The sequence below is a fragment of the Pseudophryne corroboree genome, chromosome 8, assembly GCF_028390025.1.
Source record: "Pseudophryne corroboree isolate aPseCor3 chromosome 8, aPseCor3.hap2, whole genome shotgun sequence".
Taxonomy (NCBI): Eukaryota; Metazoa; Chordata; class Amphibia; order Anura; family Myobatrachidae; genus Pseudophryne; species Pseudophryne corroboree.
In genome coordinates, this window is record NC_086451.1 from 173082569 (window position 1) to 173104817 (window position 22249).

A 22249-nucleotide genomic window follows, 5' to 3' on the forward strand; every position below is an offset into this window, starting at 1 on the left:
TGACAGCAGCACATCACTGCTTCACTGACAGCAGAACATCCCTGCCTCACTGGCAGCAGCACATCCCTGCTTTACTGACAGCTGTATATAGGGCCTAATTAAGACCTGATCCCTGCTGTGCATATTCACACAACAGGAGATCAGGTCTGAAGTGCGTGTGTGCTGGTGCCACAGTGCACCGGCACATGCCAGAGATGCGATCAGCATCTCTGCCCAGTGAGCGCCTCTGCCTGATTGACAGGTAGAGGCGGTCACTGGGCAGGAGGAGTCGGGCCAGCGGCGTTGTGCCGCCATTTTGGGGGCACAGTCAGGACAACGCAGACATGACCGGACCGTATGGGGGCGGGGCCGTGACGGCTGTGTGACCCGGACAGCAACAGGCCTTATTTACTAAAATCTAAGATAAATTTTATGGCATTTATGTGCAGTCTAGTTTGCACAGTTGATAGAGTGTTGATCTTGCACTATCAATGTAAGCCTCACATAGGTTTGATACACATGTAAGTTTGTTTTTATTTTACTACATTGTGGTTTGTGGCTCTATACCATGTAATGCATGTCTTTTAACAGTAGTCAAGTCTTCCAATGTGCTTGTTAGTGAAACCCAATACATAGCTTTATTTTATTTTGTTTCTTCAAATATTACATAGTAACATAGTAACATAGTATCTGAGGTTGAAAAAAGACAATTGTCCATCGAGTTCAACCTATTTGTGGTGTCCTATGCATGATGATTTTACTAAAATGTCTGACTGATGCTGCTGTCAGCCATTGCATTTTATCCCTATTTATAGTAATTATAATGCATGACTATGCACCATACCCCTGGATATCCTTATCCAATAGGAATTTATCTAACCCATTCTTAAAGGTGTTGACAGATTCCGCCATTACAACTCCCTCGGGCAGGGAATTCCAAACACGTATTGTCCTTACCGTGAAAAAGCCTTTACGCTGTATTGTGCGGAATCTCCTCTCCTCTAACCTGAGCGAGTGTCCACGAGTCCTCTGTGTTGATCTAACCAGAAACAGGTCCCACGCAAGCTCTGTGTATTGTCCCCTTATATATTTGTAGATGTTGATCATATCCCCTCTTAGTCTCCGCTTTTCCAATGTAAACATGCCTAGTCTTTCAAGCCTTTCCTTGTATGCCATCATCTCCATGCCCTTAATTAGTTTGGTCGCCCTCCTCTGTACCTTTTCAAGCTCCAGGATATCCTTTTTGTAGTACGGTGCCCAGAACTGTACACAGTATTCAAGGTGTGGCCTCACTAGTGATTTATATAACGGGAGTATAATACTCTCGTCCCTAGCATCAATACCCCGTTTTATGCATGCTAATATCTTATTAGCCTTCTTTGCTGCAGTCCTACTTTGGGTACTACTGCTTAGCTTGCTATCTATGAGGACACCTAAGTCCTTTTCCAGTACAGAATCCCCTAATTTTACCCCATTTAGTAGGTAGGCATATGTCTTATAACTTTTTTTTTCAATATATAAACATTTTTATTATAAGATTTTCAATGACACAAGTACATCCAAGTTGCAGATTATGGATTGTGAAGGACAAATCAACCATATAAACAATTTAAGCAATTTAAATTGCATGCAGGTAGTAGAATATCAAACTCCTTGGATGAAAGTTGGTCGTAATAAACTAGGATAGAAAATAATAAAGTAGAAAATAAGATTTTAAACCTACCGGTAAATCTTTTTCTCGTAGTCCGTAGAGGATGCTGGGGACTCCGTAAGGACCATGGGGATAGACGGGCTCCGCAGGAGACATGGGCACTTTAAGAAAGACTTTAGTTCTGGGTGTGCACTGGCTCCTCCCTCTATGCCCCTCTATGCCACAGTTAGAGAAACTGTGCCCAGAGGAGACTGACAGTATGAGGAAAGGATTTTGTTAATCCAGGGCAAGATTCATACCAGCCACACCAATCACACCGTATAACTTGTGATAAACTACCCAGTTATGAGTACGAAAAAACAACATACTGTAGCATCAGTGCAGGATTGATGCAACTCTAACATAACCCTTATTGAAGCAATAACTATATACAAGTATTGCAGAAGTAGTCCGCACTTGGGACGGTCACCCAGCATCCTCTACGGACTACGAGAAAAAGATTTACCGGTAGGTTTAAAATCTTATTTTCTCTAACATCCTAGAGGATGCTGGGGACTCCGTAAGGACCATGGGGATTATACCAAAGCTCCAAAACGGGCGGGAGAGTGCGGATGACTCTGCAGCACCGATTGAGCAAACATGAGTTCCTCCTCAGCCAGGGTATCAAACTTATAGTATTTTGAAAAGGTGTTTGAACCTGACCAAGTAGCAGCTCGACACAGCTGTAGTGCCGAGACCCCTCGGGCAGCCGCCCAAGAAGAGCCCACTTTCCTCGTGGAATGGGCCTAGACCGATTTCGGTAACTGCAATCCAGCCATAGAATGCGCTTGCTGAATCGTGTTACAAATCCAGCGAGCAATAGCCTGCTTTGAAGCAGGGGCACCAATCTTGTTGGTTGCATACAGGACAAACAGCGCTTCAGTTTTCCTGACTCTAGCCGTCCTGGCCACGTAAATTTTCAAAGCCCTGACCACATCAAGTAACTCGGAATCCTCCAAGTCACGCGTAGCCAAAGGCACCACAATAGGTTGGTTCATGTGAAAAGATGAGACCACTTTTGGTAGGAATTGAAAATGGGTCCGCAATTCCGCTCTATCCACATGGTACACCAAATATGGGCTTTTATGTGACAAAGCCGCTAATTCCGACACTCGCCTAGCCGAAGCCAAGGCTAATAACATGACCACCTTCCATGTGAGATATTTTAACTCCACCGTTTTAAGTGGTTCAAACCAGTGTGATTTTAGAAAACTTAACACCACGTTAAGGTCCCAAGGTGCCACCGGAGGCACAAAAGGAGGCTGAATATGCAGCACTCCTTTTACAAAAGTCTGAACTTCTGGAAGAGAAACCAATTCTTTTTGAAAGAAAATGGATAAGGCCGAAATCTGGACCTTAATAGAGCCTAATTTTAGGCCCAAATTCACTCCAGTTTGTAGGAAGTGAAGGAAACGGCCCAGATGGAATTCTTCCGTAGGAGCATTCCTGGCCTCACACCAAGAAACATAATTTCACCATATACGGTGTAATGTTTTGACGTTACATCCTTCCTAGCCTTTATCAGCGTAGGGATGACCTCAACCGGAATGCCTTTCACTGCTAGGATCCGGCATTCAACCGCCATGCCGTCAAACGCAGCCGCGGTAAGTCTTGGAACAGACAGGGCCCCTGATGCAACAGGTCCTGTCTTAGAGGAAGAGGCCACGGATCTTCTGTGAGCATTTCCTGCAGATCCGGATACCAGGTCCTCCGTGGCCAATCTGGAACAATGAGGATTGTTCTCACTCCTCTTTGTCTTATTATCCTTAACACCTTGGGTATGAGAGGAAGAGGAGGAAATACATAGACCGGCCGGAACACCCACGGTGTCACTAGGGTGTCTACAGCTACTGCCTGAGGGTCTCTTGACCTTGCGCAATACCTCTGTAGCTTTTTGTTGAGCCGGGACGCCATCATGTCTATCTGTGGCAGTTCCCACCGACTTGTAATCTGTGCAAAGACTTCCTGATGAAGTCCCCACTCTCCCGGATGTAGGTCGTGTCTGCTGAGGAAGTCTGCTTCCCAGTTGTCCACTCCCAGAATGAACACTGCTGACAGTGCGCTTGCGTGATTCTCCACCCAGCGAAGAATTCTGGTGGCTTGTGCCATCGCCACTCTGCTCCTTGTGCCGCCTTGGCGGTTTACATGAGCCACTGCGGTGACGTTGTCTGACTGGATCAGAACCGGTTGGTCGCGAAGTAAGGTCTCCGCTTGACGTAGGGCATTGTATATGGCCCCTAGTTTCAGGATGTTGATGTGAAGACAAGTCTCTTGACTTGACCAAAGACCTTGGATATTTCTTCCCTGTGTGACTGCTCCCCAACCTTGGAGGCTTGCCTCTGTGGTCACCAGGATCCAGTCCTGAATGCCGAATCTGCGTCACTCGAGAAGGTGAGCACTCTGCAGCCACCACAGGAGTGATACCCTGACCCTGGGGGACAGGGTGATCAACCAATGCATCTGCAAATGTGACCCAGACCACTTGTCCAGTAGGTCCCATTGGAAAGTCCTCGCATGGAACCTGCCGAATGGAATGGCTTCGTATGATGCCACCATCTTTCCCAGGACTCGAGTGCAGTGATGCACTGACACAAGTTTTGGTTTCAATAGGTTCCTGACAAGAGTCATGAGTTCCTGGGCCTTTCCTATCGGGAGATAAACTCTCTTCTGGTCTGTGTCCAGAATCATGCCCAAGAAAGACAGACGAGTCGTAGAAACCAACTGCGACTTTGGGATATTGAAAATCCAGCCGTGTTGCTGTAACACTTTCAGTGAAAGTGATACGCTGTTCAGCAACTGCTCTCTTGATCTCGCTTTTATGAGATCGCTCAAGTACGGGATAATTGTGACACCTTGCTTACGCAGGAGAACCATCATTTCCGCCATTACCTTGGTGAAAATTCTCTGGGCCGTGGAGAGACCAAACAGCAACGTCTGAAATTGGCAATGACAATCCTGTACCGCAAATCTGAGGTACGCCTGATGAGATGGATAAATGGGGACATGAAGGTATGCATCCTGTACACAAATGCGGACAACAGGTGTCAAGCCGTGTGTTGCCTTTGTCAAGCTGTAATAAGTAGGGGTAAGGACGTTAACCACCTCAGAACATCCTCCCTTATACGTCACCTGCAGCGCATTAATCATAAGTCAGTGACAAGTTCAAAAACTTTGGATGACAGCGGAAGCAGTCCACTGACCACTAAATCCCTTCCTCTTGTAACCAAGCTCCTGCAAACCACACCACCAACTCCCTCAGTGTCAATTTCCTCCTTAGACAGGAAAGCCAATAGTCCTGCAGGCCATGTCACTGGCAAGTCTGACGAGTCCTCTCCTGCCTGGGATTCCTCCGATGCATCCTTGAGTGTAACGCCTACTGCTGCTGGCGCTGCTGTTGTTGCTGCTGGGAGTCGATCGTCATCCCAGAGGGGAAGTCGGAAGACCACTTGTACTACTTCCAGTAGGCAATTGACTGTCCAACAGTCCTTTGCGAGGAAGATGAAATATCACAGCAGTCATCCTGCTGCAAAGCGGATAACTCAGGTCTTGTCAGCCTGGGTGGTGAGAAACGTGGTTCCGGTATCCATCGTTAATTCAGAGGCAACTAGAGACTTGATTGAGGTACTGTGTCCCCGGTACCAAATGCCATCTAGGTTCCATTTCTCTAGGCAGGCGATACCGAAAATGTACACAGACCTCAGAAAAAGAGTCACCAGTGTCCTAAAAAATGCAGTTGTACCCAAGGTCCACTAGTCCACATGTCCGTGGTTAAGTGGAGCAGGGCAGACTCAGGACTATATGACTGTGACAGCCCACTGGGTAGATGTATTGCCTCCCGCAGCAAGAACAGCAGCGGCGGCACCAGTAGCAGCATCTCGCAAATGCCAACTCGTTCCTAGGCAGACTACGCTTTGTATCACCGCTTTCCATAAGAGGCACACAGCTGACAACCTCTTACGGAAACTGAGGAACATCATCGCAGAATGGCTTACCCCAATTGGACTCTCCTGGGGATTTGTGACATCGGACAATGCCACCAATATTGTGCGTGCATTACATCTGGGCAAATTCCAGCACGTCCCATGTTTTGCACATACATTGAATTTGGTGGTGCAGAATTATTTAAAAAAACGACAGGGGCGTGCAAGAGATGCTGTCGGAGGCCCGAAGAATTGCGGGCCACTTTCTGCATTCAGCCACCGCGTGCCGAAGACTGGAGCACCACCAAACATTCCTGCACCTGCCCTGCCATCCTCTGACGCAAGAGGTGGTAACGAGGTGGAATTCAACCCTCTATATGCTTCAGAGGATGGAGGAGCAGCAAAAGGCCATTCAAGCCTATACATCTACCCACGATATAGACAAAGGAGGGGGAATGCACCTGACTCAAGCGCAGTGGAGAATGATTTCAACGTTGTGTAAGGTTCTGCAACCCTTTGAACTTGCCACACGTGAAGTCAGTTCAGACACTGCCAGGCTTTTGCAGAAGAAGCTGGAGACATTGAAGGAGGAGCTAAAACAGAGCGATTCCGCTAGGCATGTGGGACTTGTGGATGGAGCCCTTAATTCGCTTAACCAGGATTCAATCTGTTGAAATCAGAGCAATACATTTCGGCCACCGTGCTCGATCCTAGATTTAAAACCTACATTGTATCTCTCTTTCCGGCAGACACAAGTCTGCAGAGGTTCAAAGACCTGCTGGTGAGAAAATTGTCAAGTCAAGCGGAACGTGACCCGTCAACAGCTCCTCCTTCACATTCTCCCGCAACTGGGGGTGCAAGGAAAAGGCTAAGAATTCCGAGCCCACCCGCTGGCGGTGATGCAGGGCAGTTTGGAGTGAGTGCTGACATCTGGTCCGGACTGAAGGACCTGGCAACGATTACTGACATGTCGTCTACTGTCACTACATATGATTCTGTCACCTTTGAAAGAATGGTGGAGGATTATATGAGTGACCGCATCCAGGTAGGCACGTCAGACAGTCCGTATGTATACTGGCAGGAAAAAGAGGCAATTTGGAGGCCCTTGCACAAACTGGCTTTATTCTACCTAAGTTGCCCTCCCTCCAGTGTGTACTCCAAAAGAGTGTTTAGTGCAGCCGCTCACCTTGTCAGCAATCGGCGTACGAGGTTACTTCCAGAAAATGTGGAGAAGATGATGATCATCAAAATGAATTATAATCAATTCCTCCGTGGAGACATTTACCAGCAATTGCCTCCAGAAAGTACACAGGGATCTGAGATGGTGGATTCCAGTGGGGACGAATTAATAATATGTGAGGGGGGCGATGTACACAGTGAAAGGGGTGAGGAATCGGAGGATGATGAGGTGGACATCTTGCCTCTGTAGAGCCAGTTTGTGCAAGGAGAGATTGATTGCTTCTTTTTTGGTGGGGACCCAAACCAACCAGTCATTTCAGTCAGCCGTGTGGCAGACCCTGTTGCTGAAATGATGGGTTCGTCAATGTTTTTCTTTTCAATCTAAGCCCCTGCAGTTTTCTGTAAGAATCTGCTTCGCTATGATGATCAACAAGTCACAAGGGCAAACACTCAGGGCTGGAGGTGTAGATCTTAGGACCAGCTGCTACAAGCATGGCAAAGGTGTCACTATCATTGGTGACACCCAGAGAGGCAGCGAGGGAGATTGTAATGCAGTGCGCGCAGATAAGCAGCGCAATGGTAAAAAGGAGGCATGGTCTCATAGGTAGGGGTGTGGCCTGTTTTCCTGAATCTCCATTTTGTTGCTCCGGGTATCCCGGGGGTTGAGTGCTGCACCCGGGGACTAGTGTGTGAGTGGTGCTGGCTCCTGCACAGTGACAGAAACTGGGTGTTGCACGTAATGTCACAGTGAAACACCCATATTCTGTCACTGAAGAGGAGCCGGCACTTTGGTGTCACCCCCCTTGGCGGGTGACACTCGGGTGTGGGCCGCAACCCCGTTGTGATGCCACTGACCCATGGGAAGCTTTACGTGGCTTACCCATGTGTTAGTAGCCCCAAGCATCTTTTGTGTTAGTCCCTGAAGAAAAACTTCAAATATTTACAAATACATTTTGTAATCAATGGGCCTAATTCAGTAAGGATTGCAAATTCTGTAACTTACTTAGTTACTTTGGTTCGCATGCTGGGGCCACCCAGCATGCCGCCTCCCTTCTTGACCACGCTGAAATTGCAGTCTCAGTGCAGTTCAGCGTGATCATAAAAAATGGGTTAGCCTCCTGTTGGTGCAGACTGTATGTGTGCGCAGGAAGCCGCCACCATTTTTGTGATCGCAGCTGCTGCATGTGATGTCATGCAGCAGCTCTGACCACGCCTCCTGTTTCTCCGTTGCCGACCCCATTTTGTAGCCCTGCCCATGCACCGCTCCATCTCCGACTTGGAAATGGATTGTTGCTGCCCCTTCCCCCCAGCACCGATTGACAGTCAGAAGCGATCGCATTATCTGCGGGGTGCCGCAGAAAATGCAGGCGCATGCGTATGCTCTTAGCAATTTTTGCAGTTGGATTGCTTATTGCGATTGCAATCCAACCTGAATCAGGCTCTATTACCTATCACAATGCACTGCGGGTAGTACAAAATGGGGTTAATATAAGAGAAAACCCCCCCAGAGCTGTGCTCCTTAACTGTCCCTGGTGGCTAGTGGAGCGGCTGCCCAGTAATCAGTGTCCACGCCAGTGCGCACATGGCCCACCCCCTACAGCCACGCTGGATCACGGTATAGTGTGGGCACAGAAGTCCCTTACCTCCCTTTCATCAGCGGCCTCGTGATCCCGGAGGGCGGTGTGTGTGTGACTGACCTTAGGAAGAAACCGGAGCCTCCGCTGCAGTGACCCAGCAACCAGGGCACGGGAGTATACTGCGCCGCTGGGAGTGATGGAGCTGCAGTAAAGATGTCTATTAGACCTAACCTGCTGCAGCCCTTGTAGATTCTTATAAAAAAAGTTCTTCTTTTCTTGTCAAAATTAATAGCTAAGAATAGGCTGCCTGAGGCAGCCCCCTGTTAAGTGGCCTGCTACTGAAGGCACCAACTACAAACTGAGCTCCCTGTTCATGGAAGCGAGGTTATAGAGCAGGGGACGCTGAGCATCTTGGGAACAGTCAAAAGCTTTGAGCCTGTTGGTGCCTCAGATCAAGATCCTACTCTACACCCCAATGTGAATCCTTGTGGAGTCCAGTGTACCCCACAGAAGAAATGAATGTGTCACACCCATTGGCAGCAACATTAGAATAGCTGCTGATGGGCACAATTGAGAAAGGAAGGGGGGAAAACATTTGAATCCAGCACATATATGTAATTTGAATATGTAATTTGTACCTTCCTACTTTAAAATGTAATGGATGAACCTCACCCTGTGAGAACTATCTTCATGATCAAGAGATCTCATACGCAAGAAAAGCATGTGTTGGGATAGGGCTGTGGAGGGCGGCTGCTCGAGCACACCCCCGTCAAGTTAAGGAGATTCAACTGAGGAAGCACAAGGGAACTCTTGTCTGGGGACAACAACTGCAGGGAGACCACATCTTTTCAGATGAAAATGAGAGGGCGGAAGGCTGCCTAATACTGAAGCACCCTCAAACATCAAACCATATGCAACAACTAGTACAAGCATTCCTGGGGAAAGGTCTGCAGCAGACGGATTTGCATACGGTGATGTCATCCAAGCAGTGGGCCAAAATTGGCTGGAACCCTCATCTGCATATGAAAAGAGAAAAGGGGCACTTGGATGACCCCTAGTTCGCATTGAACACCCCCCACCCTCCTTTGGTGTGGGGCTCATGTTGGCCATGCCCCAGCCCCTGAAGCATTCAAGCTGATTTCTTGCAGCAGCTGGGCACTGTAACAGCTCCAGAGCTGCTCTGTAATGCAAATAAAAGGGTGTGGGCCCTGCAACACCACCTGTAGTTCGCATTGTGCGTTGGAAGGCACAAAGTAAGCAGACGGGAGAAGTCAGGATAGTGCGCAAGGGCATAGAAGGGAGGGGCTCAAGAAAAGAGAAGTGGAAACAGACAGCAAGCTAGGCGGGAGAGAGACCTGAGACAATGAGATCTAAATTATACCAGAGCCAACCAGGGGAAAGCACAAATGCAGTCCCCCCCCCCTACCACAAATTATGCAGTCGAGATTCCCACATTTGGGGAAATCACAGAGGTCAGCATACCCAGAATGCAATGAATGAACCTCACCCTGGGAAAACAATCTTCATGACCATGGTATCACCTAAGCAAAATAAGTATGATTTGAGATAGGGCTGGGGAGGGCCGCTGCTCAGGCACACCTCCGTCAAGTAAAGGAGATTCAACTGAGGCAGCACAAGGGAACTCTCATCTGGGGACAACAACTGCAGGGAGAACACATTTTCAGACGAATGTGTGAGGGCAGAAGGCTGCCTAATACTGAAGCACCCCCCAAACAACAAACCAAATGCAACAACTAGTGCAAGCATTCCTGGGGGAAGGCCTGCAGCAGATGGATTCGCATATGGTGATGTCATCCAAGCAATGGGTATAGTTGGCTGCAACCCTCGTCTGCATATGAAAAGAGAAAATGGTCACGCAGGGCATGGCGGCCTTTGTGGGGTTGCGCTTGGATGACCCCTAGATCGCTTTATACACCCCCATCAGTGTGGGGCTCATGTTGGCCATGCCCCAGCCCCTGAAGCATTCAAGCTGATTTCTTGCAGCAGCTGGACCCAGTAACAGCTCCAGAGTTGCTCTACAAGACAAGTAAAAGGGTGTGAGCCATGCAGCACCACCTGTAGTTTGCATACACACATATATAGGACAGCATCTCTTATATGCCCCAGGGGCAATAAAATAGTATCCTTATCTAGAGTATCCGTCCATGCCGCTACAGCACTACACATACACACCCAGGCTGACGCAATTGCCGGTCTGAGTAAGGTACCTGAATGTGTATAAATGGACTTCAGGGTAATCTCCTGTTTGCGGTCAGCAGACTCTTTGAGGGTAGCCGTATCCTGGGACGGGAGGGCTAACTTCTTGGATAAGCGTGTTAATGCTTTGTCCACCCAAGGGGAGGATTCCCATCGTAACCTATCCGTTGATGGGAAAGGATACGCCATAAGAATCCTTTTGGAAATCTGCAGGAGATTCCCAAGCTTTTTCACATAACTCGTTCAGCTCGTGTGAGGGGAAAAGGTTACCTCAGGCTTCTTTCCCTTGTACATATGTACCCTCTTGTCAGGGATAGGGGGCTCCTCTGTGATGTGCAAAACATCTTTTATTGCCATAATCATATATCAAATGTATTTTGCCAATTTTGGCTGTAACTTTGCATCATCGTAATCGACACTGGAGTCAGAATCCGTGTCGGTATCTGTGTCAACAATCTGGATAGTGGGCACTTATGAGACCCTGACAGTCCCTGCGACATAGGATCAGGCATGGGTTGAGACCCTGACTGTCCCAAAGCTTCAGCCTTGTCTAATCTTTTGTGCAATGAGTTTACACTAGCATTTAAAACATTCCACATATCCATCCAATCAGGTGTCGGCGGAGACACCACATTCATTTGCTCCCGCTCCTCTCTAATATAGCCTTCTTCCTCAGACATGTCGACACACGCGTACCGACACACCACACACACAGGGAATGCTTTTACTGAAGACATTTCCCCCACAAGGCCCTTTGGCAGAGCTGGCCCTAACCAATATGATGCCCTAGGCAAGATTTTGCCTGGTGCCCCCTAGCACCACCGCTGGTTCCGCCTCTGACCTTGCACCTCTTTCCCAGCACCATCAACCCTCACCCATAACAGTACTTATTTTGGTGTTTGTACCCCCTATATTTTAAACAGGAACAGTTCGCACATTTGGCGCACAGTCCAAAAAGGGGTGTGTTTTTGCTGGCAATGGGCATGTCCTCACAATAGTACCCCCAATTAAAATTCCGCCACACAGTACTGCAATTTTATTCACATTTGATCACGCGATAGTGTCCATAATTCACATTACATCCCACAGTAGTATTACTTTACCTTATAAACGTTACTTCTCACAGTAGTGCTCCTTATTCACATTACATCACACTGAATTGCTCCTTATTTACATTACACCACACCCTATTGCTCTTTATTCACATTAGACGACACAGTAAATGCCCTTTCTATACGCAACGCTACATATTAGAGCACCTTATACACATAATGCCACACATTAGTAATGCATTTATACACATAATTCCACACAGTAATGCCCCTTACACATATGAGACACATCACTAATGTCCTTATAAACATAATGCGTCTTACACATTATGACAACCTTTATTAATGCCCTTTTACACATAATGGCCCTCATTCCGAGTTGTTAGCTCGCAAGCTGCTTTTAGCAGCATTGCACACGTTAAGCCGCCGCCTACTGGGAGTGAATCTTAGCTTATCAAAATTGCGAACGAAAGATTAGCAGAATTGCGAATAGACACTTCTTAGCAGTTTCTGAGTAGCTCCAGACTTACTCGACAACTGTGATCAGTTCAGTCAGTTTCGTTCCTGGTTTGACATCACAAACACACCCAGCGTTCGCCCAGACACTCCCCCGTTTCTTCAGACACTCCCGCGTTTTACCCAGAAACGGCAGCGTTTTTTCACACACACCCATAAAACGGCCAGTTTCCGCCCAGAAACACCCACTTCCTGTCAATCACACTACGATCAGCAGAACAAAGAAAAAACCTCGTAATGCCGTGAGTAAAATACCTAACTGCATAGCAAATTTACTTTGCGCAGTCGCAGAGCGAACATTGCGCATGCGCAATTAGCGGAAAATCGCTGCGATGCGAAGAAAATTACCGAGCGAACAACTCGGAATGACCACCCTTGCGCATGCGCAATTAGCGGAAAATCGCTGCGATGCGAAGAAAATTACCGAGCGAACAACTCGAAATGACCACCAATGTCCCTTACACATATGCCGCACATTATTAATGCCCTTATACACATAATGACACACATAGTGCCCCTTACCCATATGTTGCACATTATTAATGCATTTTTACATGACACACATAATGCTCCTTACTCATATTCCGAACACTACTGCACAATCAACCCACTCACATGCACACAGCACTCACACTGCCACTAACACTGTGACCTCTGCCTCTGCTTGGATACAGATGTGTCCTCATAAATCTTGCCTCAATGCTAACGTTGGGGCACCTTTTTTTTATTAAAATGCATCTTATTTGCATTGCTATGTTGTTAGGATGCACACGCAGCTTCTGCCGATTAAAATGATATGCAGCACGCCTATATACTGTGTGAGACTGTGGCTGTATCTGCATATGAAATGCTACACACAGAATATAGGCATGCCGCATATCATTTTAATCAGCAGAAGTTGCTGATGCCCCTAGGCATATCAAATGCCCTAGGCAATTGCCTAGTTTGCCTATGCCTATGGCCGGCTCTGCCCTTTGGAGAGACAGAGAGAGAGTATGCCAGCACATACCCCAGCGCTATATAACCCAGGAATAGCACAGTAACTTAATGTTTGCACAGTAGCGCTGCTGTAAGTAATTTGCGCCAAATTATGTGCCCCCCCCTCTCTTTTCAACCCTCTTGTCTACCGTGGTATAAGCAGGGGAGAGTCCGGGGAGCTTCCTCTCAGCGGTGCTGTGGAGAAAAAATGGCGTTGGTGAGTGCTGAGGGAGAAGCCCCGACCCCTCGGCGGCGGGCTTCTGTCCTGCTTAAACTGTACAATTGGCGGGGGCTCATACATATATACAGTGCCCAGCTGTATATATGTTATATTTCTGCCAAAAAGAGGTTTATATTGCAGCCCAGGGCGCCCCCCCTGCGCCCTGCACCCTTACAGTGACCGGAGTATGTGAGGTGTATGGGAGCAATGGCGCACAGCTGCAGTGCTGTGCGTTACCTCAATGAAGATCATGAAGTCCTCTGCCGCCTCTGAAGTCTTCTTTTCTTCTCATACTCACCCGGCTTCTATCTTCCGGCTCTGCGAGGGGGACGGCGGCGCGGCTCTGGGACGGACGGCGAGGGTGAGATCCTGCGTACCAATCCCTTTGGAGCTAATCCCTTTGGAGCTAATGGTGTCCAGTAGCTTAAGAAGCAGGACCTTGCAACTCGGAGAGTAGGGCTGCTTCTCTCCCCTCAGTCCCTCGTTGCAGGGAGTCTGTTGCCAGCAGTGCTCCCTGAAAATTAAAAACCTAACAAAATACTTTCTGTCAGAAAGCTCAGGAGAGCTCCTGAAAAGCACCCAGTCTCCACTGGGCACAGTATCAAACTGAGGTATGGAGGAGGGGCATAGAGGGAGGAGCCAGTGCACACCCAGAACTAAAGTCTTTCTTAAAGTGCCCATGTCTCCTGCGGAGCCGTCTATCCCCATGGTCCTTACGGAGTCCCCAGCATCCTCTAGGACGTTAGAGAAAATAGGATTTTAATACCTACAGGTAAATCCTTTTCTCTTATTCCGTAGAGGATGCTGGGCACCCGTCCCAGTGCGTACTGTGTCTGCAGTTATTAAATGGCCCTTAACTCCAGAACATTTATGTGGAGACAACTTTCCCGACTTGACCATCTTCCTTGGACGTTTTCCCCCTGTGTGACTGCTCCCCAGCCTCGGAGGGTTGCATCCATGGTCCCTAGGATCCAGTCCTGGATCCCGAACCTTTGCCCCTCTAGGAGGTGAGAACTGTGCAGCCACCAATGGAGTGAGATTCTGGTCTTGGAAGACAGGATTATCCTCCGGTGCGTGTGTAGGTGGGATCCGGACCACTTGTCCAACAGGTCCCACTGGAACACTCTGGCATGGAACCAGCCAAACTGAATGGGCTCGTAGGCCGCAACCATCTTACCCAGCAACCAAATGCATTGATGGATTAACACTCTTGCTGGTTTCAGAATTTGTTTGACCAGACTCTGGATCTCCAGAGCCTTTCCACTGGAAGAAAACCTCTTCTGTGTCCAGTATCACTCCCAAAAACAACAACCGCGTCATTGGGACCAACTGCGATTTTGGCAAGTTTAGGAGCCAACTATGTTGTTGAAGAACTGTCAGGGAGAGTGCAATGTTTTGCACTAACTGGTCCCTGGATTTCGCCTTTATCAAAAGATCATCCAAGTACGGGATAATTGTTACTCCTTGCTTGCGATCACCCTGGTGAAAATCCTCAGAGCCGTGGACAGACCAAACGGCAATGTCTGAAATTGGTAATGGCAATACTGAATTGCAAACCTCAGGTAGCTTGATGCAGAGGCTAAATGGGAACATGTAAGTAGGCATCCTTTATGTCTACCAAAACCATGAAATCTCCTTCCTCCGGACTGGAGATCACTGCACTGAGAGATTCCATCTTGAAATTTAATTTCCTTACGTAGAAATTGAGGGATTTCAGATTTCAGATTGGTCTGACTGAGCTGTCCGGCTTAGGGACCACGAAGAGGCTTGAATAAAAACCTTCTCCCTGCTGACTAAAGCCGATTTGAACAATCGGTGAGGGGGAACGTCTTGAAACCCCAGTTTGTACCCTTGGGACACTATTTGTAAAACACACGAGTCCATGTCCGAATGAATCCAGAACTGACTGAAGAGTTTTAGACGTGCCCCCACTGGTGCGGGCTCCTGCAAGAGAGCCCCAGCGTCATGCGGTGGATTTGGCAGAAGCAGAGGATGATCTCTGCTCCTGCGATCTTGAAGAGGATGCAGACCTCTTCCCTCTTCTCCTTCCTCTACCTGCAAAGAAAGGGGAATCTTAACTTCTTGCATATCTATTGGGCCGAAATGACTGCATCAGATAATGATGCGTCTTCATCCGTTGGGAGGGAACATAGGGCAAGAAGGTTGACTTACCTGCGGGAGCTGCCGAGATCAAATTAACTAGGCAGTCACCAAACAACGCTTCACCTTCATAGGGAAGGGACTCCCTTTCTTCTTGGAGTCAGCATCAGCATTCTCTTGGTGAATCCACAATGCCCTCCTATCCGAGACTGCCATGAAATTGGCCCGTGAACTCAAGAGTCCTATATCCCTTGCAGTCTCACGTAAGTATGCTGCAGTGTCCTTGATATGATACAACGTAAGGAGTATCCCATCTCTCCAAGGTATCTATATCGGATGACAAGGTATTCGACCAATTCTTGAATACTACTACTCACCCATGCACATGTAATGGCAGGTCTAAGTAATGTACCCTTGGTTACATAACTAGAAATAATGTAGCTTCCTGCATACGATCCGCTGGATTTGTGACAGGGCCCCGTGCAGAACAGGGGGTGACTCCCACTTTATTCTGTCCGCGGCGGGAAATGAATAAACAACCAGAATCCTTTTGGGGATTTGAAACCATCTTGTCGAGCTGGCCCAGACTTTCTCAAACAGAGATGGAGGAACGTTACATCAGCTTTCATTATATATCTATATATACATACATATAGACCCCTTTCTCAGGAACAGCAGGGTCTTCAGTGATTTTAATATGTCCTTAATATCCACAATCATGTACTGAATGCTCCTTGCCAATATTGGATCTAATCAGGAAACATTATGGTCGACATAGGAATCAGTATCCGTGTCAGTATCAGTGTGTAGTAACTGGGCAAAATAACATTTTTGCGACCCCGCGGGGCCTGAGGGAAAAGAAACATAGCCAAGAACATCACATCTATTCTCTACGGCTGTGTCTGGGACACAGATTTATCCAACCTTACTCTGATATTACTGAAACTTTTACCCAGTCAGTTATTGGTGGTGCCAACAGGGCCACCATCATATGTCTGCATTCCTAATATAGTTTCCTCTTGGGAAAAACATTCAGCCATCGACATGTTGACACACATGTACCAAGTACCCACAGACACATCGGCTTATGGGGGACAGACCGTCAGTAAATCTGTCAGAGGGACACAGAGGATTTTTCAGCTCACAATCCAGCGCCAAAAGTACACAGTCTGGGAAATAATAAACTCTATAGTGATAGACTTGTAATGCTCTAAAGATGTTCTGGTGAGGTGAGGAAGAAGCCCCGCTACTGTAATGGCGCGTATCTGTCCTGCTCAGAAATAATTAATTACGCTAGCGGGGTAAGGACAGTGCCCAGGCACTAATGTCCACTTTTTCCAGCCTTTTGTGAGGAATTTATGCTGCCCAGGGTGCCCCCCCCCCCCCTGTGCCCTGCACCCTGCAGTGCCTGTGTTTGTGTGGGAGCATGGCGCGCAGCGTTCCGCTCGCTGCTCGGTACCTCAGAATGCCATCACTGGAGAAGAAGTCTTCTGTTCTTCTGCTACTCACCTGTCTTCTGGCTCTGTAAGGGGGTGACGGCAGGCTGCGGGAGTGTGCATCTAGGCGTACCCAGCGATCAGCACCCTCAGGAGCTAATGGTGTCCTGTCAGCCTGAAGCAGAGCTATTGAACTCACTAGAAGTTGGTCATACTTCTCTCCCCTAAGTCCCACGAAGCAGGGAGACTGTTGCCAGCAGCCTCCCTGAGAATAAAAAAAACTAACAAGTCTTTTCAGAGAAACTCAGTAGAGCTCCCCTGTAGTGCATCCAGTATCACTGCGCACAATACTAAAACTGGAGTCTGGAGGAGGGGCATAGAGGGAGGAGACAGTTCACACCCTTTGAAAGTCTTAAAGTGCCCATGTCTCCTGCGGATCCAGTCTATACCCCAAGGTTCTTAATGTGACCCCAGCATCATCTAGGACGTATGAGAAAACAAATAACGCACACATGAGGAGGAGAGAACTAAGGAAGCTATAAGGAGAAGAGGGGAGGGGGGGTTGAAAGGTAAGGTAGTAAAGGCATATTGGATAAACTACAACCTTATACATATTCATTAATGTACCAGTAGTTAGAAGTAGAAGAGCTCTAACAGAAACCACAAAGCTTATCTAAAGCCACACCACACTGGATATGCCCAATCTCATTTGATTTTTGAAGCAAAGCAGTATTGGACTTTGTTAATACATGGATGGGAGACTGCTTGGTAGTATCAGATTCTTTAGGTGTTTTTAAACTACCAACACCATTTTCTTGGTACATTTAATTTTTACATGTATTCTTTTATGTACCAGAAGTTAGAAGTAGAAGAGCTGTAATAAAAACCACCAGCTCATCTACAGCCACAGCACACTGGATTTGCCCAATCTCTCCTGATCATGGAAGCTGAGCAGTGTTGGTCCTGGTTTTAGTACTTGGATGGGAGACCACCAGGAAATACCAGGAGCTGTGTGTATTTTTACAATACTAACACCGTTCTCTTGATGCATTCCATTTTGAAACATTGGGGCAGATCTATTAAGCCTGGTGAACTGATAAAGTGCAAGGTGATAAAGTACCAGCCAGTCAGCTCCTAACTGTCATTTTTCAAACCCAGCCTGTGACATGGCAATTAGGAGCTGATTGGCTGGTACTTTATCACCATGCAAATTATCATTTCACCAGGTTTAATAAATCGTCCGCTTACTCATTTATGTACGAGTAGTTAGAAGTAGAAGAACTCTAACAGAAACCACTAAGCTCATCTACAGCCACACCACACTGTATATGCCCAATATCACCTGATTTTAGGCCTGGTATGTTCTTGGATGTGAGACCACCTGGGAATACCAGGTGCTGTAGGTAGTTTTATACTACCAACACCGTTCTCTTGATGCATTCTATTTTGAAACTTATTCATTGATGTACCAGTAGTTAGAAGTAGAAGTTAGAAACAGCAAAAATCATCTACAGCCGCATCACACTGGATATGTCCAATCTCATCTGATGTTGGAAGCTAAGCAGTGTTGTGCCTGGTTAGTTTTTGGATTTCAGGTCCTGCCTTCTGGTTTGGCCACGGCACCTCGGAAATTCACCAAGGTCATGGCCGTGATGACGACCCTTCACCATCGGTGGACCAGGGAGGAATCTCTCCTCCCGATAAACATTCTGGAATTGCAGGCAGTGTTCAATTCATTGACACTGGCCCTGCCTCTAGTACAGAACAGGCCTGTTCAAGTACAATCGGACAACGCCACCACGGTAGTGTACACAAATCATCAAGGCGGCACTCGAAATTGCATAGCAAAGCTGGAAGTATCAAAAATCCTCAGTTGGGTAGAACGTCATCTGCCAGCAATATCGGCAGTGTTCATTCCCGGAGTCCTCAACTGGGAAGCGGATTTCCTCAGTCGTCAGGACGTTCACGCTGGAGAGTGGAGAGTCCGCAGCAGAAATGTCTGCACTGGTGTCAGTAGGTGACTGAGGCAGGGATGACTGGGAGATAGTGGGTGACTGAAGCATGTATGAGTGGGAGATAGTGGGTGACTGAGGCCGGGGTGACAGAGATAGTGGGTGACTAAAGCAGGGGTGACTGGTATAGTGGGTGACTGAGGCAGGGGTCGCAGGTATAGTGGTTAACTGAGGCAGCGGCGACTGGGAGATAGCGGGTAACTGGGGCAGGGGTGACAGGGAAAGTGTGTGACTCAGGCAGGGGTGATAGGGAGATAGTGGGCAGCAGATCACTGCCTTGCTGACAGCAGCACATCCCTGCTTCACTGACAGCAGCACATCCCTGCCTCACTTATAGCAGCACATCCCTGCCTTACTGACAGCAGCAGATCACTGCCTCACTGACAGCAGCAGATCACTGCTTCACTGACAGCAGCACATCCCTGCCTCACTGGCAGCAGCAGATCCCTGCCTCACTGGCAGCAGCAGATCCCTGCCTCACTGGCAGCAGCAGATCCCTGCCTTACTGACAGCTGTATATAGGGCCTAATTCAGACCTGATCTCTGCTGTGCATATTCACACAACAGGAGATCAGGTCTGAAGTGTGTGTGTGTGCTGGTGCCGCAGTGCACCGGCACATGCCAGAGATGCGATCAGCATCTCTGCCCAGTGAGCGCCTCTGCCAACACATACTTATCTTGCATATGAGATCTCTTGATCATAAAGATAGTTCTCACAGGGTGAGGTTCATCCATTACATTTTAAAGTAGGAAGGTACAAATTACATATTCAAATTACATATATGTGCTGGATTCAAATGTTTTCCCCCCTTCCTTTCTCAATTGTGCCCATCAGCAGCTATTCTAATGTTGCTGCCAATAAGTGTGACACATTCATTTCTTCTGTGGGGTACACTGGACTCCACAAGGATTCACATTGGGGTGTAGAGTAGGATCTTGATCTGAGGCACCAACAGGCTAAAAGTTTTTGACTGTTCCCAAGATGCTCAGCGCCCCCTGCTCTATAACCTCGCTTCCATGAACAGGGAGCTCAGTTTGTAGTTGGTGCCTTCAGTAGCAGGCCACTTAACAGGGGGCTGCCTCAGGCAGCCTATTCTTAGCTATTAATTTTGACAAGAAAAGAAGAACTTTTTTTATAAGAATCTACAAGGGCTGCAGCAGGCAAGGTCTAATAGACATCTTTACTGCAGCTCCATCACTCCCAGCGGCGCAGTATACTCCCGTGCCCTGGTTGCTGGGTCACTGCAGCGGAGGCTCCGGTTTCTTCCTAAGGTCAGTCACACACACACCGCCCTCCGGGATCACGAGGCCGCTGATGAAAGGGAGGTAAGGGGCTTCTGTGCCCACACTATACCGAGATCCAGCGTGGCTGTAGGGGGCGGGCCGTGTGCGCACTGGCGTGGACACTGATTACTGGGCAGCAGCTCCACTAGCCACCAGGGACAGTTAAGGAGCACAGCTCTGGGGGTTTTTCTCCTATATTAACCCCATTTTGTACTACCTGCAGTGCATTGTGATAGGTAATAGAGCCTGATTCATGTTGGATTGTAATCGCAAAGAGCTGCGCATTGGAAAATTCAGGGCTATGCCGTGTAGATGATGGCCTAACAGGAGGCTTTAAAATTTTCTTTCTAGTGTCCTTCGTTTGGAATTTTAAAGCCTCCTGTTAGGCCATCATCTACACGGCATAGCCCTGAATTTTCCAATGCGCAGCTCTTTGCAAAAGAGAGATATTGGCAAGGAAAAGGTGTCTTGTACCTTTGCATTTTTCTCCCAAACGAAGGACACTAGAAAGAAAATTTTAAAGCCTCCTGTTAGGCCATCATCTACACGGCATAGCCCTGAATTTTCCAATGCGCAGCTCTTTGCAAAAGAGAGATATTGGCAAGGAAAAGCTGTCTTGTACCATTGGATTTTTCTCCCAAACGAAGGACACTAGAATGAAAATGTTAAAGCCTCCTGTTAGTGCTTCATCTACACGGTATAGCCCTGAATTTTCCAATGCGTAGCTCTTTGCAAAAGAGAGATATTGGCAAGGAAAAGCTGTCTTGTACCTTTGCATTTTTCTCCCAAGCAAATGTAGTTTGTTTTTGTCAATTACCATTTTAATAATAGGGTAAAAAAAATTAAGTAGATTTTTGAAAGAAAACAATACTGTCAATATACTATTAAAACAAATTAAAATGGTAAAAGTTATTGTACTTTAAGAAAACATAAAAGAGCTAACATATCAATCCCAGTTTTGGATTACTTTAATTAACAAAAAAAATGCATATAGCAGAGGATAGTTTCAATCTGCCTACCTCTGGGTAATGGGCCCAGCATGCTTCCATTGCAGTACTCTGCTGCACATGTAAGTGCAAGAGATCCTAAAGCACTCACTCATCATGGGAAAGTACCAATGTGTTTCTTCGTTGGTTGATGGAAGAAACATCTTCAAAAAAACTCTCCAGATTATTGACTTTTTAAAGTTTTTCTAGGAAAAGTTTTAGATGTATGCTTATTAGCCTTTGTCAGTATGTACTTTTCGCGAAGTGTCTCTGTGGCGCAATCGGTTAGTGTGTCCGGCTACTAACCAAAAGGTTGGTGGTTCAATCCCACCCAGGGATGTAATTGACCATGTTATCAGATTTTGGTGATCTTTAAGTAGACAAGTCAAAATGTCAAACCCCCTGTTATGGTGTAGGGTACCTGGCCTTTTCTGATGTAATCAGAGTTAGATTTGATTCAGTGATTTAATAAAAACAGCTAGGAAGCACAATGTAGCAGTGGGTTGCAGAGAAAAAGAAATATGCTGGCAAAAAAAATCCAATTGAGTGATTAAACAGCTCTTCATTTTCTGGCTTTATTTTTATGCTAACAAATTTGTTCTCTGAAAAGTGTCCACAAAGCCAAGTCTCTGATTAACACCTTTGTAGGGATGGTTTTTCACCTATTACTAAATTAAACTTGCTTCATTGGAAAGGCAGCAAGATGCATCCTCATTTCAATGTCTACTGAAATAATACAGGTTGACACCAGGAAACATTAACGCCACTGCATCCTTGCTGCTTTCTCATGTAGAAGTCTGTTTAATGTGAAAACAAGGTGATATCTAATTAGCACACAGGTAAGGAATTAAGAAAATCTTTATTTAAGGGTGAAGATGTTTCTCACAAAATCGTTGCCCCAATGCATCATTGAAATTCAAGCTGGAAAGATGATTTTAATATATCACTTGTACATTTTGTATTGCTCTTCTGGTGACAATGTAGTTTGTTTTTGTCAATTACCCTTTTAATAATAGGGTAAAGAAAATTAAGTGGATTTTTTAAAGAAAACAATACTGTCAATATACTATTAAAACAAATTAAAATGGTAAAAGTTATTGTAC

General features: G+C 47.0%; 1 non-coding gene across 1 annotated transcript; it reads right to left on the reverse strand.

Annotated features, from left to right (window-relative positions):
• Positions 1-9736: 9736 nt before the first annotated feature.
• Positions 9737-9903, reverse strand: LOC134951179 (U1 spliceosomal RNA). The gene has a single exon (XR_010183967.1). It is a non-coding gene; the product is annotated as a U1 spliceosomal RNA (small nuclear RNA).
• Positions 9904-22249: the final 12346 nt, after the last annotated feature.